Below are 12,984 nucleotides of genomic sequence, written 5' to 3' on the forward strand. Positions count from 1 at the left end.
TCACGCTCACATTCACACACTGGTGGAGGCAAGCTACAGTTGTAGTCACAGCTTCCCTATCGCGCCATCGGCCCCTCTGGCCATCACCAGTAGGCAAAGTGTCTTGCTCAAGGACAAAACGACCGAGACTGTCCGAGCCAGGGCTTGAACCGGCAACCTCCCGGTTACAAGACGAACTGCCAACTCTTTGAGCCACGATCGCCTCAGTTTCTCCTTCCACCTGTCTCCTCCTCTACCCCTCAAATCTGTCTCACAGTTTCCTGCAATCCAATCATTTTATCCCAACTGGGAATTTAAGAAACCCGAGCAGGTTTGGTGTACATTGTACAGAAGGAAGATAAACTTTTATATGACAGAAAAAAGTGGCGAGTATTGAGGAAGCAATAGTGAAGCAACATGCTGTGTAAGAGAGAGAAGCCAGGTGGATGATGGTGGGAATGAAAAGTCAGGGAGCAGAGGAGTCAGGCAAGCTGGCAGGCAGCTGTAGCGCTCAGGCGGATTATGTTTCTGTGGCTACCATAATGGAGGAGACAGCAGGAAGTCATGGTTTTATATTTACACTACCCTACTACATCACCCTGCCCTCAAATACACAGAAACTGGCACACACACCCATGTTACTAATATTCCACTCTGTGGAACAGTGTCAGAGCACAGGGTCAGAAATCACCTAATACACATGAAATCCACTGGTAAATTCCAATCCTGTCACCAAACAAGAACATCAACAATGATGCAAAATCCCAAACCGGATTTAATGTTTGTTTTTACATCTAAAGAAAGGGACTGGAAGCAGCTAGTCTCCTTTGGTTGGAGGAAAACAAGAAACAGCCAGTCACAGCAATATCCATATATCAGCCAAGTGACATGTTTTGTTGTCAAATCCCATAGATCCCAGATGTTAAAATGCCTGACTTCAAAACAAAACTAAGCATGTACTCTGGTCCCAGAACTGTTTTGGTCTCTATAGCTAATTGACAGCTGTTCTGGGGGGAGTTATTGTAGAAATGAACCCAATGAAATAAAGCTTAAAGTTAGGCACTATTAGGGGTGTAGCACTAATTCAAGTAACTGAACTCGACCTCTTGAGCACCGTGACCAATGACCATCGTCTGGCTAGGATGCAATCGTGGCAGGTAGAAGCAGGATTCGGTGCAGGCCAACTTTTCCTAATTTTCTTCACACACTTGATCTTCACAGCCCAACATGTCAGGGCTATGCAGCACTAGGGACCTCAATCAGGAGCAACCACCAACTAAGACGGTCGTTTATACCCTGCTGCTGATGAGCCACTCCTAGCGCATAACATGACGAACATATTCAACATTTCCTAACATGAGATTAATCCATATAATAATTTTACACATTATAAGCTACAACAAAAACTGTCACCAATATCACACACACAAATACTGCATTTTCATAATGACATAACCCTAAAATCACCAGAGCCTGAAAACTAAAATATACATTACTGAAAAATTGTTGCTTGGACTGAATTAAAAGTGATTTAATGGGTTTTTTTTAGTTGCTACTATAGGGAGACTTAAATAAATACCCCACAGATAGACTTTTATTAACAATTCTTTACAAAAGAGTGTAAAAACTTTCCAAATGCCTTAACTATTCATTTAAAGTGAGGTAAAGAGTGGGTTAATAGCAATCCTACCAGGGTTCAGATTGTCTGCTAAAGTCCAGCCATCTGTGAGAAAATCTGAGTTGAGCTGCATCCAATCCATTCAGTCCCCCAGTATGAACATAGAAGGAGAATGCAAATTTAGGCTCATTTGAGAGTATCTGTTAACTGTTAGCCTACCACCTTCATGTGTGTACCTCAGTGTTTACGGTTGAGTGTCTCCTATTCCCGGCTCAGACAGGCAGATAGAGCAGATGGGAAGTGAGTGTGACAGAAATGTATTTTCTTTTCAAAAGCTGGTTGGAGAGGCTGCAGAGCACCTCTCTTATTCTCCCTCTTCACTGCCTTCTCCTAAGCCTGTGATTGGCATATCCTCATATGTGGATCCTGTTCTTCCTGTGACTTGCTCCTTTGTACAACTAGCCAATGTCAAACAACAAATCCATCCCAATCCCAATGTGGAAGACGAGGAGAGAGGGAACCACAGCAAAGGGGAAGAATATGCAGATGCTTGGTCATAGAGGCTGACACAGTCCTGCAAAGAAATAAATTGGTTTTTCATGTTCTTAAAGTGATATTAAAGATGTATTTAAGTCAACATTGGCTTTTTTTTGGTGGTCTTGATCCATAAATGTACTTGTCTAGGTTTCAGGAGGCAGCAGACAGTGGAGGTAGGGCAAGACGAAGGAACAGTCTATCTTTTTTTGTTAGTACCTGTTTGAAGTATATCAGAAGGAGCTTTTCAAGGTCTGGAAATTCATTACTGGACAGGAGCTTTGAAAGAGGTCTGTTGGATGTGTATGGCTTGCTGTGTATTTGTGCGTATGTGTGTGCGTGCGTGTGTATATATACGTGTGAGTGAGCGCAAACCTGCAGCCCATTGTATTCAGAGTGGAATTGCTAAGCAGTTGCCCGAGGCCATGAGAAGGCAGCTACGACCAGGTATGGCTAGCCATTACTGCAGGGCATCAGAGTCTGTGAGACTCTCTGGAGAAAAGATCATACAGACCATACACATCCATATAGATAGTGTGTGTCTATCTGGGTGTGTGGACGCTTTTGTGCGACAAAGACAGGTAAAAAAAAAAATCACTGAAATCATAAAACTTATACAGTATCTGTATCCCATCAGCCTTGATTGTGATCTAATTGAAATTAGCTGTTTGATTTGGATTAGGCAAACCATATGTGAATATATACGTGTGTGTGTAGGACTTCAATAGTGAGAAAAGGAATCAAACTGTACATCTGTGTACAAATCAATACATAATGAAAACCCTGCCAGGAGATCCTGATCACAGGCAAAAGGCTGAGGGTATGACTTTAACATGGAGCTGTATACAGAAGTTTACACTGATGCAAAACAATAAACTTCTGCTTATTGTTTTACTTCTCAGCTTTTTTCATTCTTGCATTAGAAGAGGAAATTCTTGGTTAAACAGACAGACTCTGAGACAGGTGTCCCAGCCACTAGAGGCCTTAGATCAGGTCTTGCATCAATCATCTAGACTGGCCTGGGAGAAAAAACTAACTATTCCTAGTGGCTTAAATACTAATGCTGCATTATACAGAGCACAGTACAGCCTTCAGATACTAACTGCAGTGTAAAATAAAGTGCAAGACAACAAGACTATTTCACCCAAGTTTTGGGTATGCAATTTAAAGTAAATATTACCTATAGAACATTTTGGATTCACACATAGGTGAATGTGATATGTATGATAAGCACACACATGCAAAACAATTTGAGGGGTGTAGGAGGAGCTGGGGTGTCGTACCATGATGCCCATCTATCTTTCTGACATCTCCTAACCCAATCCCACTGGGGCTAACTGAATTCAATCCTCAACATTAGATAAGCACATACCCCCTCCCCTCTACACATGCGTGTAAGTGTGTGCGTGCATGTGTGTGTCTGAACATATCACACGCATAGCAGCAGGCCTAGATTGTTTCTACAGTGGAGTGTTAGTGTGCAGGTCACATAGCGAGAGGGGGAATGAGGCAGAAATCAAGAGAAAAATGCCAACAGGCCCAGAAGACAAAAAGAGACCCTGGCAGAGACAGAGGGGGAGAGAGAGAGAGGCTTGACGTTGCCTTTCCGGTGGGAGTCCATCCTCTGTTTCCCCTCTCACGCTTTCTCTCTTCCCTCCTCTCGCTCCCTCATACCCACTGCCCTGTACCCCCACCCACCCCAGCCCCCTCTTGGCTGCTCTCTGCTGATTGTTTGGGTGCTTCTTGGTGCCTATCAGGCCCATCGCTCTATGTTTCCATCAAACACAGCATTTATCTTATCATTGCCTTGACAACTGCCTATTAGTCCAAAAGAGTCTGCGGGCTCTGTGTTCCCATGGCGATGACATGGTGACATTGCCTGGCAGCTCTGCACCGCCTGCTGAGACAGTGGACCATTTTCCTCTTCTCCTCTCACCCTCTGTCTTCCTCTTTGCCCATCCTTTTGCCTCCTTTTTTTTCTCCTCCCCTGCTCCTCCTTTGGCAGTAGCCCCCCCAACCCGGTCCCTGGGGCTTCCAACTCTTTGAGTCTGTGTGCACGGATGCATGTGCGTGTGAAAACATGCATGTGCATGGACAACAGATGGGGAATTCAGCAGCATGAAAATGGGCTAAAACCTCAACATAATAATAATAACAGATAAAACAGTAACCAAAATCTTCCTTTTACTTTAGTGTGAACAAGTACAAAAATGATAATCTTTTAATGAAAAATGATAAATAGACAATTTCAGCAATATTTCTCAGGTTTATTTTCATAAATAAAAGGAGCAGTGTTTAACACCCTTTCTCCAGTTTTGTATGATAAGCCTTGGGGGTGTTTTTGTCAGTAAGAAAGCTGCAAAACTGCTTCTAATTAAGACCTTCTAATGATTTAGATTAAATTAACAGTTCAACCATTCTCATGACCTGATCTGTTGTAATGATTCTTGTCGATTGTTGTAATGAACAATGCTTCCTTGTGCAAAATACTGTAAAAAGTCCCAAAATTATGTCTGCCTCGTCTACAGTTTTCTCTTGTTCTAAAGCCATCCAGTGGATTGTTCTGGGCTGAGAGACTTTGAGACGTCGGCCAGAATTCACACAACTTTTAACCATAAAGAACATTCGGCACTCACAATGATGTTAAAAACAAAGAGAGATCTAAGTTTGCAGGCACACAGTGACCATGCTTCCAGTTTTGACGAGCAAAATGGCCTTACAACTGCACGACCGTGTCCCGCAGTGCGTGCTATTCATGATGCTTATCATCTCTGTGGCATAATGTGTTCTTGTGTACTTAATAAGAAACACAAGTTCAACTCATAACAACCATGTTTGTCTGAACTGAAGACATGCAGAGTCAAAGTTAGCAGGAGGGGGAAAAGGGGAAAAAAGGAAAATAGATTTCTGTTTAAAAAAAAAATACCAAAGACAGAAACAATGCTAATTAGATGCTAACCTAGCGAGTATTTTCCTGTTGAGCACAGAAACAAACAACTAATCAAAAGTGGTACCAGAAATGACTGGAACATATTTTGTCCTAACTAATTACTGTCTCCTTAATGTCTTCCTCTAGTCCGGTAACTGAGCTCCTAGGAGTGTTATTACGAGCAGTTCGGTTTATTGGGTTAACAGACTGAGTTAATGTGTTTTACCATTTCCGCACACTCACCCGTTTCGTATGTTAAGCAGTAACACAGACACGTTTAGAATTTTATCCTGTGATCTGGCTTGTACTTTGCAAAAAAAGGAGAGATGAAGACACACGGTAGAGACAATACTACAATTATACTTCTTATTAGCATGTTATCCTGTGCTTGGCGATTCAGTGCATTAGCTGTGATCTGTGCTCTGTCTCTGTCCTCTCTCTTTCTGGATCTGGATGAGAGAGGAAGGGGTCTCCTGTGGCAGCTCACAGGGGCCCAGCTCTAATAATAGAGTGTAAATCTCAGTCATTACTTCTCTGACAGGACACTGTGTCATCATTGTCTGGCTCGCAACTCCACTCGAGTGGAGAGGGTTCAAGTTAGCGACTGTTTTCATTTCGAGTAGCCCCAGCTCACTTGTAGTGTGGCAAATGGCAGAGGGCGAAGGGAATTATGAGCGAAGCACAGTCGGTACTAGATGTTTGATTCAAACGGCAACAGATTTTATGATCTTATATTGAACTTTGAATTGCTGCCTATCGATCCAGACAACTACCATGAGACAAAACGAAAAAGAAAAAAGTTTGCAATAATGAAAGATTTTCTTAGATTCAAACGTCACGTGCGGTTATCCCATCAAAACTGCAAAGCAGTGCTAGCACAGCAGCAGTTTATAAGGCCGGTTTCCATTAAAACAGCACACCAGTGGGACTGACATTCCACAGCCTGTTAAACAGGAAATCATCATTGGTCTCAGTAACAACGGACCATAAAATCACATTTCAGCATCCATTGATTTTTATTTCATAGTAAATGGCAGGTAACAAACCGTGGGGCCGCTGAGCAGTGCAGTGTAAATGTGCCTCTGATAAACAGTTACAGAAGTTCATCCACTCTGCTGAACTGCGGCTTGGTGGCAGAAAAATCAACACTAATCTGATGAGAGGTAGCAAAACAAATTCTACTGTTGTGCTCTCAACACAGATCTCAAGGGGGAGTGGGGCAGAAGAAAAATCAAGGCAAAGGAGTGTGTGTGTGTGTGTGTGTGGGGGGGGGGGTGTAGAGGAGACACACATGGGAAGAAAGAAACAGGTGAAGAAGACAAAGGAAGGAGAACAGCTAAAAATGGGAGGCAGTGAAAATTACATAAACTAAAGGAATGGGAAGAGTAAGAAAGGAGGAGGAGAGATTAGGTTTGGAGAAAGGACATAAGGGATGCAGGGGAAGATATATGGAAGAAAAAAGGAAATGGGATTGAACAATGAAACCAAATTAGATTATTCTCTCTGAATGGATTGTTTTGCTTTTTGTCTTGAACTTTAAATGGTTCCACTGCTTAAAAAGACCATACCATTACATTTTCATGTACTAACTCAGCAACGATAAAATCAAGTCTAATGCCTTAAGTAATGACCGTTTTTGAAAAACATACCATTGAAATTCACTATAGTATGAAAATGAGTTTGCATACTCTACACTTTAAAAATTGACATTAGCTTTTAGTATTGTGGCCTTTGAGATCTACGCATATTCACATTATTCAGTGTTTAACTGCTGTTTTTCAGATTTGACTGACCCTTCAAAAGACCTCTCATCTATTCGAAAATCTGTGATCAAGATAAAACTCTAACAGATGAAAGTGTAAAATAAATTCACTCTGATGGATTACCCACTTTAGGTAGACTTTAAGCTCTTGAAAGTTGATGTTTATATTCACCCAGCATGAACTAGCATGAAAATGGAAGAGTGTGCTAAGTGCTGCAGTAATCCATTCTCACTTCCAGCCTCTCATATGGTTACGCTTGGTTAGGACTCATTAGTCTCACATTTTAACACACTAAACTCGTATACAGTGTCATATTTTAATGTGCTATGTGACAGACTTCAAAAGGTTCTTCATAGTAGATAGATGCCAAGGTATTGTAGCCAAATGTGCTCTCGTGGTGTAGTCTCTGTCACAGGGTGCAACACAGTGGCAGGAAACCGAGACAAGTGCTGCGAATGGAGCGGTGGTTAGCCTTGTGAAAAGAGTGTACAATAAACCATGAAATCATGCCCCAGTTACACTGGCCTAGAGACTAGTTGGCAACCACCTGGCAACCACCAGGACAAGGGAAAAATGTGTATTCCCTGGTTGGTGTTTTCAGGAAGTGCTGGCTGTCACTAGGTGAAAGAGGGTAGTGCTATCTTGTGATTCCTTTGGTGTCTAGCAGAATGCTAAAGTAGCCTGTAGTTTGTATGTAAGATGGAGACTTATCTGCAAACACTTTCTAACTACTGACTGAGCGGTAGTGAAACTTGAAAAATTGTGACACAAACTGGAAATGGAGAAGATTTTTCTTCAAAATAAAAGTTGTACACAATATTTTTCAAAATAAATGCCATATTTACATTGAGGGTAATTGGTCTAAGTTTTAGGTTTGTGTCGCACTTTCATGACTTCACGTTTTCACGTAGTTGGCAAGTTTTTGCGGATAAGTTGGAGCCTTCCATACAAACTAGAGGCAGCAGCAGCAACTGGTGTAGCACCATATACTTTTTGTGGCCGGTTTCACCTTGCAGAATAAGCTCTAGCAACACTAAATTGTGTAAAACCCCATGTGTTAAAAATACATAAAATGCTGACCATGTCTCAGAATGTCAAGAGTTGGGAGAGTGTGCGAGAATATCTTGTTTTGTGTGTTGCAGTGTACGAATGCTGTAAGTAATGGGTTAAAAAAAATGAAGAAAACCCTTCCTAGCATGTTCTTTTATCCCCATGTCTCCCTTTCCTCCTCTTATGTTGTTTCTTTTAGCCTCTTTTGTCTCTGTGCTCTTTTTGGGGAAAAATGCCAGATCAACAGAAACGTCACATCCAGGATAGGGGGCTTACTTTTGTATCTTCTAATTGAAGTGCCTTCCTGCCTTAGTGTCTGACGGCTGCTTTTGACAAGTGATGTGTTTTTTGAAAGTGAATCAGCTTTCTTCAGCTCTGAGTGCTATAGACAGCAGAGATCAGTGAGGGTCAAGCTGAATGTTGGTCTCTATACTGAATTTCTACTGCCTCCCGCCATTACAAGACTTGTCATTCATTTTATCATTAATCCTGCCTCCTTCTTTCAGCGGATACATTCTGCTCATGAGTCTTTCCCCCTACAGCACTTCATATTTGTTTAAAGATATTTTCAAATAACTAATGAACCAAAGGACCAAAGTGTCATGTCAAAGGAGCTGTTTGTGGTGGCTAGACTCCCCAAAATGCTATCATAAGACTCAAGTCTCCGCAACTCTTTTGATGTTTACTGATTTGGTTTGACCTCACAGATGTTGTGGTTCTTCAGTGTCACAGTTTGTCGTTATATATTGAATAAACCTGCGGTACGCAACCAGCTCTGTACCAAACTGTAGATACAAAAAATGAGTTACTAAAAACCCAGAGCTATAGGGGAAAGGAATACTGGACCTATGTTTATTGGGTGGATTGGATGGTGGAAAATGAAGGCTGAACCAACATCACAGACATTACCGTGACACTTGGATGTCCTCATTAAGAGTTTCTAGCAAGAGAAAATTTGTGTTTAAGAATTGCTTACAAAAAAGTTTCTGGATAAAAAAAAAACAAGAAGAAAAAAAACTTCACCTCAGTGACATTGCAAAGTTGCAACCTCATGCATTTGAGTGCACCCTTAATCCTACTGAACTAGTTGAATTCTAATACAAACAACAGCATTCCTGAGTTATGATGCTGACATCGCAGACAGACAGGCGACAATTCTAAGAGCCCAATATGCTAAATTCACTAGGCGCAGACAAAATGAAATTTAGATGTACAAAACTGTACGCAGGTTAAAAGTGCTCCTTGTTTTGTTTTGGTTTTTTTTATTTAAATAAAAACAGGCTCTGGTAATACTAGTCTGCGTACACGGAGAAGATGCTGCGTGGACATCTGTTCAAAACCAGGTACTAATCATTTTTTATTTAGTCTCCCTTTTTGAGCAGGAAAATAAATAAAAAAAACTTTAATGTAAAAAAATTAAATTCTTTTAGTTCTTCTTCACACAACTGAAAAAATAGACAATGTTTTTTGCAGATAGGAAAAGGCAAGCAACAAGCCAGCAGTACTTTCCACTGATCCTGATCAGCTGATCCACAGCAACATGTATCCCTAATTCTGTAATAATGATATAATGGGAAAATACACGTGTCTAACTTTTTAGGCACATATTGGATAATTTCTCATAATTTAAAAATACTACAGTACCATGGCGAAATGACAATAAGTCATAAGTCTATTTTATGTCAAAAATTCAGCATTTTTTCACTGCAGGTCTTGTGGTTGTGGCGGTGCAGGACAGAGCTCATCCATACCCTGCAGCTTCTGTATGCATAATCCCATCTTTGCCTGGACTGTTTGGCATTGCTCCGTCAACAGTCAGAGCGAACTTTCAATTATATCTTTGACCAACACACACAGTCAGTCCCCCTCACTGGAAGTCAGCCATGTCCACATGGACTGGAAATATGGTAGGAATCAAGTCTTTTTTTGTCTGGACATTTTCCTAAATTTGACTCCCTTTGCTTCTCCTTGGCGTCTTCCCACTTTCCCACTCCAGGTCTGTGTGTGTGATATTATGAAGAACAGATTTTCCCGAAAGGAAATGAAAGGGTTTGTTAGAAAGAGAGAGAGAGAGAGAGAGAGAGAGAGAGAGAGAGAGAGAAAGAGAGGGAGAGAGAGAGAGAGAGATCAGAGGGCCTGTGTTGAGGCTGACAACAGACTAGTTTCTTTGCACCAACAACCCACCCACCCAGCAGCCAGCCAGCCTTCACAGGGCTGTATAAATCCACATGCAGGTCACATTACTGCTCTCCTTCATCAATGTTTACTGGCATGTTAAAGATTGTAATAACATTGGTCAGGGCAGAGATTTTTAATTTAGATGTTTTTTTTTTAAGAGTTTGTACGCCAGCTGTGGCAAGGAGCGAAGTAGACAGAAGGAGACAGATTCTGGCAGCAGGGAGAGAGGTGTAACCGCATTTGGATAGAGATGAGAACGAGGCCTGCAAGGTCACGCTCTATAAACACTCTTCAAATCAGGATGCTAGACTTTTGTTATACATACTAGGTTCAGTCAACAATTTGTGCATGTCTTCGTGTTTTCGGTGGTCATTTGAGGTAAAACAATAAAAGCAGCTTGAGTCATGGCAGTAAACATTCAGCTACAGCAAGAAAATAACCCACAAAAACAAATAAGCAGAGGCCAATCAGTAATTCCCCTCATTACAGCTGCCATGCCTCTCTCTCTCCTTCCCTTTCTCTCCTGGTTTAACTTTCGTGTTAATGCTTCAAGCTGAAACGCAGTTTATCAGTGTATTTTCTTTGGGTAGCGGGCCATAACTCTGCTCAACTTAGATATATTGGAATTTGATCAAATACTTGAAAGGTGGCATACGTACTCTGTGCTTATTTAAACTGTAAGGTTGAATACACAAATCAGACTGTGTGCTGTGATGAGATGAGGCGCGCGCACACACACACGCACACACACACGCACACACACTTGCACATTCCCCTCTGCCCTATAGATCGTTGCTTTGGCTGAAGCTCGAAGAGCCTTGCCTTGTTCAAGGTTTTACACCCACTGTTCTGTTCCACTGAGCTGTGTAACCATAACAGTTTAATGACATGCTATTACACGGCTATCACACTTACGGCATCATGTTAACACCCTAACCACTGCCTCGGTCCCACACAGACAGTAGGTTAAATCAGATTTAGACCCCAATCTTACTCGTTTGGCCCATTGTTTGGTACTTTCTATAGCCCTGGCTTCTTTTTCCAACCCCCATTTCCTTTTTTCATTGTCTTTCATTTTTTCTGATTATTGGTTTGTCAACTAATAATGTACCCAAGAATGCCCTGTTAGGTGTCTTTATATTCTAAACTACTGCATAATAACTCCATGGAGAATTATGCACCGTTAATGCTACAGCATCAAAACAGAATGTGAAATACATTTAGGTGATAACCGTGTTAATGCAGCGTATTTATTTGTACTGCAGCATTTGTACCTTGTGCTATTGTTACTTTTATATAAGTAACTGAATAAGTAACTGAATAGATCTTTCACCACTGCCTCTTCGTCAAACTTGGCTTATCCCGCCTTTTTGATTCATCATCAAAATAGCAAAATACAAAGAAAGAAAGAAAGAAAAAATAGCTTGTGTAGTCTGGCACACACAACAAACAAAGCTGGTCTGACTTGTTTATTTTGATGCATTAAACCTGACCCACAGAATTGGCCACAATGGCCAAATGCCTACCCTTGAAGCAGAGCTAATCACTTGTGATTTATTTCATACTTCCATTTGATTTGGGGCTGTTTTGGGGTAATCAGACTCTGACATTGGGCCCTGTGCTGTGGCTGAGCTGTTTACATAGCTTTGCTGGAGACTTGTTGACAGTGAGGAGGGGTGAGACGATGAGCCGAGCTGCTTTCAAGGTCTGGACAGTATCTGGATATGAGCTGGCTCGCTAAGGGGAAGGACAGGTCAATGAGGGCAAAGAATCAGGGTCAAAACATGCAGGACAAAGGACAGGAAAATGAGGAAACCAGAGTGAAGTGGAATATTTTCTAAAGTAAAAATCCACAGAATAACTTTGGCATGGTTTAAAACAGCTGTAGAGAGTGCTTTGTTTCTTTTCCCAGTTTCTGGTTTGGTGGTACCCTGTTAGTCTCCCCATTGTTAAGGATATTGTTCAAGTTATGTGGATGCTAGTGGGCCTACAGATAAATCTAAGCTTCCCTTACAACAAGAAAATCATACATCTGTGGGGGTCAGTTTTCGCCGAACCCTTCTATTCTTGCCACTCTGCAGCCATCTTAGCAATGCCTCTGGACATTTATTTGGGCAGTTACTTTTGAAAGGTCTGCTTAAATGATTAGGGAGAGAGCTAAAACTGTAATTTGTTAAGTTACTGGGATATAACAGCTGCATGTCTGCAATTATCAGACAAAATAAATAAATAAATAAAGGTCTAATGTTTATGCCCAGAATTTTTCTTGAAAAAGCTTTTCTGCACTGCAAGTTGCGCAAAGTTAAACAACATTATGGCTTCATTAACAACTGAAAAAATACTATGCTGAATAACTTCATGAACACAGTAAGCAAAGAGAGACTGTAAATGCACTTAAATGCATATTTCCTGCGCTAACAAGTAGATGGCTGTCACCGCACAATTTCTCTTTTGACTGTTGGCTGGCTTTTAATTTGGAGGGGCATGAAAACCTTCATCCTCACTGTTGAGTAAGTCTCCCGAACATTCACTTTGAATGACTTGTTTCATAACACACCACTAAATACAACAACAAATAAACCAAACTAAAACCTCATTGTCCAAGACTGGCCTACGTGTAATGGTCACTATAAGTGTCTTATATGGTGAATGACAAAAAATGGGCTACAAGCGTGCATGAAGCTGCTGGTCCACCTAATAAGCAGTGAAGTCTGTCTCTGTCCTTTACAAAGTGCATGCTGTTCACAAAGCTTAGATTATAACTCAATACCTGATTAGAGTCGGTTAGTAGAGTCTGATTAAAGAAACTAGTTTAATTAATATTCAAAGTTCAACACTCCAAACCTGAATGTGATGTTAACAGCAGTCAGTTTTTCACTGTTAATGGCCCCAAAAATTCAGAATGATGGCCTTTTCCTACTTTCAAATCTTCT

Source organism: Pundamilia nyererei, unplaced genomic scaffold (assembly GCF_000239375.1).
Source record: "Pundamilia nyererei isolate P.nyererei 1_Seehausen unplaced genomic scaffold, PunNye1.0 scaffold00003, whole genome shotgun sequence".
NCBI lineage: Eukaryota > Metazoa > Chordata > Actinopteri > Cichliformes > Cichlidae > Pundamilia > Pundamilia nyererei.